The 6,000-nt window shown below is 43.7% G+C and overlaps 7 non-coding genes across 7 annotated transcripts; all 7 read left to right on the top strand.

Annotated features, from left to right (window-relative positions):
- Window positions 1-776: 776 nt before the first annotated feature.
- On the top strand, window positions 777-862 carry LOC149276013 (small nucleolar RNA SNORD35). Its single transcript, XR_016279367.1, has one exon. It is a non-coding gene; the product is annotated as a small nucleolar RNA SNORD35 (small nucleolar RNA).
- Window positions 863-2,219: 1,357 nt separating this feature from the next.
- Window positions 2,220-2,310, top strand: LOC149276012 (small nucleolar RNA SNORD35). Its single transcript, XR_016279366.1, has one exon. It is a non-coding gene; the product is annotated as a small nucleolar RNA SNORD35 (small nucleolar RNA).
- A 177-nt stretch (window positions 2,311-2,487) lies between these two features.
- On the top strand, window positions 2,488-2,557 carry LOC149276011 (small nucleolar RNA SNORD50). Its single transcript, XR_016279363.1, has one exon. It is a non-coding gene; the product is annotated as a small nucleolar RNA SNORD50 (small nucleolar RNA).
- Window positions 2,558-2,867: 310 nt separating this feature from the next.
- Window positions 2,868-2,954, top strand: LOC149276010 (small nucleolar RNA SNORD35). Its single transcript, XR_016279365.1, has one exon. It is a non-coding gene; the product is annotated as a small nucleolar RNA SNORD35 (small nucleolar RNA).
- Window positions 2,955-3,276: 322 nt separating this feature from the next.
- On the top strand, window positions 3,277-3,344 carry LOC149276009 (small nucleolar RNA SNORD50). The gene has a single exon (XR_016279364.1). It is a non-coding gene; the product is annotated as a small nucleolar RNA SNORD50 (small nucleolar RNA).
- A 162-nt stretch (window positions 3,345-3,506) lies between these two features.
- On the top strand, window positions 3,507-3,581 carry LOC149276008 (small nucleolar RNA SNORD34). Its single transcript, XR_016279362.1, has one exon. It is a non-coding gene; the product is annotated as a small nucleolar RNA SNORD34 (small nucleolar RNA).
- Window positions 3,582-3,714: 133 nt separating this feature from the next.
- Window positions 3,715-3,784, top strand: LOC149276007 (small nucleolar RNA SNORD50). Its single transcript, XR_016279368.1, has one exon. It is a non-coding gene; the product is annotated as a small nucleolar RNA SNORD50 (small nucleolar RNA).
- Window positions 3,785-6,000: the final 2,216 nt, after the last annotated feature.

Here is a 6,000-nt window from a genome sequence, read left to right as displayed (position 1 = left end):
GGAGAGGAGCGCGCCACGTGTGAGGCCTACCCTGTGGTACGGTACTTTGGGGCAGTTCTTATTGATGGGGTGATGTTACTGTAGCTGCCCCGCATTTTACTGCCGATCTCTGCTTGTGTCTGATACCTGACGTCGTATATTGTAACGCGTGGAGTCTCCCGGGGGTGCCGGCCTCATGCCTGTCTCAGGACCGTAGCCTGGCCTCTATCTCACTGCTTTGCTTCATCAAGTTTTACCCCCATTGCTCCTGCCGCAGGGTGATATTCCTGTGTGGCATCAGATTGCAGACTCTGGGGCAATTCATGAGCCTTTTCACTGCTATTTGTTTGTTGCAGGTTACCCTAGAGCTCTAGTGTGTGTGTATAATATTAGTATCAGGATAATATGAGCACATGGCATTTACTCTCCCTGTGATACTCTATTGCTGTGTATTAAATGACTATCAGTCCTATTGAGCGTTTCTGGTCGCTGGCTCTGTAGTTATCAGAGGCTAATTTTCTTCTCTTGTGTATTTCAGGATCTGACATCGCTAGAGGAATCTGGCGAGGCCGGCGTTCTATACCATGGATCACCGGCTCAGCAGGTATGGCGTATTCATAAACCAGCACTAAAGATGTTCCAGAAGTGTGCGTAGTGTTGGTATCTTGGCTAAAGTGCTTGCTGTAGCGGACTCTTGGCTTTAAGATGAGCACTTGGTGTAGCGTTTTGAGCTATAACTCTTAGCCGGCTTATCCTTCGTTCTGACGCTTGTGAGCCGTTTACTTCCAGTATAAGCTGCCAATGATGTCTTTACTCACGATGGTCTTCCAAGCTTCCTCGAGGCTTTGACGATACTGCCAAATGGCATAGCTGATGGCAAGCTCTAAACCCGGGGTTACGCTTCTCATTGACTCAAAATACCCCAGCTTGGGAGCACTAGGCTGGCTAGTGATGTAACATTATAATCCTGTCTAGGTCTCGGAAGTATATACCGTATTGGCCCGAATATAGGCTGCACTCCCCCCCCCCCCCCCCTCCCCCTTACGTCTTTAAAGTGGGGGTGCAGCCTATACTCGGAGTCTGCATGTCCCGGGAGCCGGGTAGGCAGGAGTGTTAGGATACAGATCCCCCGCAGCGGTACCGGGGACCCGTATCCTACTCTCTGATACGCTCAGACGGCCTCCCCTGTCGGCACGTCCAGCACAGGAGCTTGTCTAAGCGCATCGTGTGGACGTTCACTAGCTGCAGCGAAGCGCGCGTACAGAACGATGTGCCGGCAGCGGCGTTTGTTTACCCGCATTGCCGCAGCTGGTAAATGTCCGCACAATTTGTTTTACCTCTGCCCCAAGACTTACCAGAGCAGACTCCCGGGTGTCTTGCGGGGGACACCTACGCAATACGAGTATACAACTTCCGGTGCCGGCACTTCCGCTGAGTGCTGGGAGTTGTATACGCGTATTGCGTAGATGTCCTCCCTCCGGCCCCGCAAGACACCCGGGAGTCTGCTCTGGTAAGTCAGGGGTGGGGGCAGAGTGGCAGCATATCTCAGGGGTGTGGGGGCAGAGTGGCAGCATATCTATTACAAAACTTTTTCTTTAAAAGCACCAAACTTTTAGGGTGCAGCCTATATTCGGTTGCGGCCTATATCCGAGCCAATACGGTGCATTCATGAAAGCTTGCAATCAATTGTCGGCCAATAAGGGTTACCAAAGCTGCTCTTATTGCTAATGTGAAACCATACCATTCTAATCATTAATCAGATGAGGCTAGTATCAAATATTGCAAATGTTTATGGTCCTCGGTTATGAGTTCAGTAGAGTGCCGTTTGGCATTTTGTGCCATAGAGTTATTCATCTTTTTGGGTTGGTATTTATCCTCCCTATATGCTAATCTTGCTGATGTAGCTCTAAAGGTGCAAGAATCATGCTTTTATGGACACAGCTCGTCTAGTCTGTGTTCCTTTATGTACGACTGACTTATTAATGCAGAGTCTGGTGGTTGGGCAGTGTGCTATATCAGCAGCCCTTTGTGTCTTCATGGTGATGTCTAGATTTTGGATTCACTGTAAGAATTAGTCTTTTTGGATCTTAATACCATTTCCCTCTTGTTTCAACAGAACAGTTGAGAAAAATGTATTTGCATCTATTCAATTGGCGTTTACTGTGACTTAATGCTTTACATGGATAAACTCAGGTGAGTTCTGCATAGCTATATCCAGATTTCCTCCATGCTGAATATCTCGCAAATGATGTTTATTCTCACGATGGTCTTCCAAGTCTCCATGTTGGAGGCTCTGACGATAATGCCTTATGGCTTTGCTGATGCAAAAAAGTCTTGCCTGTTTATATCGTAATGTTAAGATGTGTTACTAATGGATGGAGTCGTGATTTCCGCAGGTCTCTAATCAAAGAATGTGAGTGGCTTCAGACACTCCTAGAAAAAAGGTCAGTATGCTACGTTGTTTCAAACTTTGTTGGCGTGAATGAGGTTTAAGTGTGTGGTTTCTGCGAACTGTGATGAGTCTATCCCGAACCTGAGTCTTTGATGACAAACTTCTTATGGATCTGACTGCTGAGTTCATTTAATGCAAGTTTGCAGTAGAGGGATGTGATTAAAGTGGGAAATGTATTTCATCCAAAACGTTCTAATGAGCTATTATCTGATGCCTGCCGTCATTGGCTCATCTGTATTTACAGACCAGTAGTCCATGTGGTTCTGGTTTATAAGGATTCCTTTGCTTAACACTAAGATCTCTACCTTTCCACCTTTAGGTTCTTGACACGCTTCCTTCACAATGGGAATGTCTACAGATGTGAACCTCTGAACATGTCCATGTGAGGTATGTTGGCTCCTTAAGCATTGGAGGGAAAGTAAGCAAAATGGTCGAGTGCAAATGATGCTTATTCTCACGATGGTCTTCCAAGCCTCAAAGAGGCTCTGACGACAATGCCAAATGGCTTTGCTGATGCAACTCGTTCATAGGGTATAAATGGTGATGTACGTGGAAAAAGCCACCCTCACACTTTGTATTCTTTCTTTCAGGGCTATGTAAGGCTTTCTTCAAGCAGCACCTTGTCTGCCCTCTGTGCCTTGGACACAGGTAAATAGCTCTTAGATATTTAAGGCACACTTTGGGAAGCTCCTTTAAGCCATTGGCGTAGAAGTCTGTTAAATGTCTGTCTGCACTTAAACATGTCAGTATTTGGAGTAGCCATTGACTGCTTGCAACATCTGAGTCTTACTATAGCAGCCTTATTGATGTAAATCTGACTTATTGCTGCTGTTTTGCATTTATCTGAACCATGATGAGTCTATCCCGAACCTGACTTGTGATGACACAAATCTATGGATCTGACTGCTGAGTTCACTTCCTAACTTGCTTGGGCCTAACAGTGTTCAATCTCTTCAATGGTGTAGTAACAGAACGTTTCTCTCTCTGCAGTTCTCTTACCAGAAGATGGAGGTAGAAAGTGTGGCTTCAGATCCTTCTGGGTGAGTTCTGCGCTTCTGTAACGTGTGGCTGTTTGTTCTGTCAATGATGTTATACATTTACCTACATTGTTTGACTCTTCTAATGAAAACAAACATAAGCTGAGACAAACGAAATCCGTTCACTGGGTTTCCTCAGGATAAACATTTATTAACGAGTCACTCTCTTGCAGGTCGAATGTTGCCAGATGTGTTCCACAATATTAAAACCAGGCAAGTGAGTGGCTTTTTGTTTCTGGTGTTCTGAAACGATGATGAGTCTATCCCGAACCTGAGTCATTGATGACAAACTCTTTATGGATCTGACTTCTGAGTTTCCTTGCATTTCTTAGAAGCCGATGTCTTCAATTTGTTCTGATTGTGTGTTAAACTGTACTCCTTTCCTCATTTTAGGTCCTGGATTTCATGCCATGCAAGCGCTCCCAGACTTACTGGTGTCCAAAATCGATCTGCTTTGTTGGACTGTATGAATACATCTAGTAATACCAACAGACTGGTTCAGCCCAGCTTAGAATGTTCTTGGCTGGCACCAGTTGAGGTGACATGTGGAACTCCGCTATACATTGGTTGCTAAGACATAATGCTGTAACGGAATATTAAATGAAAATTTAATACTAAGTGTCTTGCTCTCCGCTCCATGGCTACATAGTATCATGATGCCTGACAACTGAAACAATGTAAATTATGAAACCAGGCTTTTATTAAATTGCAGGGGTACTATCCAGTGCCTGCTGCGTAGCTGTTGGGCATAAAAACACAATTTACTAAAATTTGTGAAATTAGCCAGTTGAAGTATTGTTTAAGGTGCAACATGGGAGAATGATCAAAGGGTACAAATACACTTTCATCTCAACATTGATTCTATATTTGTAAAAATTGCCACCCACTTGAAATGCTTGGTATTGGCCCACATAGTTGTAATTTAGGTAGCTAAGTATTGATAGCTTTTCTTTGTACATGGAGGTGATGTTTTATCAACCATGGGTACAGTATAAAAACAAAAAATCAGACTCCCAGATACAGAGCCATCCCCAGAGAGAGCTTCCTGAGATACCAGCACCCACAACAGAGTGAGTACCATTAGTGGTCACCTATAATCCACAAGTGGAAGCCCTGGGCAAGTCTCAAAGGAATTACAAGAAATCTTGCACACTGATGAAAGACTTTGGATAATATTTCACACACCGCACACCCCACCACTTTCATTCAAACCGCCTCTCAATCTCTGTATAGTGAGGAGCACCCTTCACAGGCGAACAGCAAATGGTACCTCTCCCTGCCAACGAAAGAGATGCGAGACCTGAGTACACATCCGTCCCACAGATTAAATAGATACCAGGCTCTCACTTTACACCACAGAATCAATGGCTACTTTACGTGTAACTCGTCTAACGTCTACCTCATCATGTGTGCTAGATGCCCAACAGGGATGTACGTGGGGAAAACAGGCCAAGCATTACACAAACGGTTTAATTCCCACAGACATACCATCAAAATAATAGATACACCTTTTGGAGAACATTTCTGTCAGCCTGGACACAGCATTCGGGATGTGAAGCTGTCAGTACTGAAGGGATCGTTCCGCACCCAGAGGGAGAGGAAAATATGGGAGGTCAAACTAATACACCGTTTTAATACCCAATCACTGGTCTCAATAGAGACAGGTAATTCATCTCCCATTATAACATTACAAACCATCAATCCTCTCACAAATTAACTACAAACAACTTATTCCTGGGAACATTTGATACCTTCATGGATCTGGCATCTGTCAAATGGTTATATGGCCCCTCTTCCCAGGTACTACCCTGACCAAGGATGCTCTGATTGAATCATATCTGTCCATTGGATCCCTGCTAGTCCAGCTAATTTACTGCTGAACAAATTCCCCAATACCTCTGTGTTTATCTAAAGTCTTTGTTAATGTGTGAATTGTGCTTTTGTATTAGAAAATTAGCTTCATTAATGCCTGAGGAAGGGACCTAACAACTTGGCCTTGAAAGCTCGCAATTAAACTGTTAGCTAATTAACGCTATCATTTTAACTATACTTTTCTCCAGTTTTCTCAACGGCTAACACGATACAAACCCTTTTATCATTTCAATGTGGGATTTGAAATTAACATTTTGTCTAAAAAGAGTGCCTAGCTAGTTGTCTCTGGTCTAGATTCTTGTGCATCACAAATGGATTAGATGCTACCAGAGAATTTTAGTTTAGTTCAAGACAGGTTGGGAAACTAAAAGTTTTGCCACTGACTAGCCTTTGATATAGAATACCTAAATCAAATAGAACACCAGCTCAGACCATATATTAGATTGAATGGCAAGTAAAAGTCAAGTGGAGCACCCACTACAAAGCAAGACCAAAGGTGAAAAGCTGGCACTCCATGAAGATGAATTAAACAATTCATTGCTGCAATATAACTCCTTTATTTGGGTTTGTAGTCCTATAATTTATAGTATCAAAAATATAAAGCAAATACCAAAAAACATTCCAGCCCCTAGCCCAGGGAATCTGCTCAGAAATGAGCTT

This window comes from Sceloporus occidentalis, unplaced genomic scaffold (genome assembly GCF_023333645.1).
Source record: "Sceloporus occidentalis isolate IW3139 unplaced genomic scaffold, rSceOcc1.0.p SCAF_252, whole genome shotgun sequence".
Lineage (NCBI taxonomy): Eukaryota > Metazoa > Chordata > Lepidosauria > Squamata > Phrynosomatidae > Sceloporus > Sceloporus occidentalis.
This window is presented reverse-complemented; position numbering and strand designations above follow the sequence as displayed.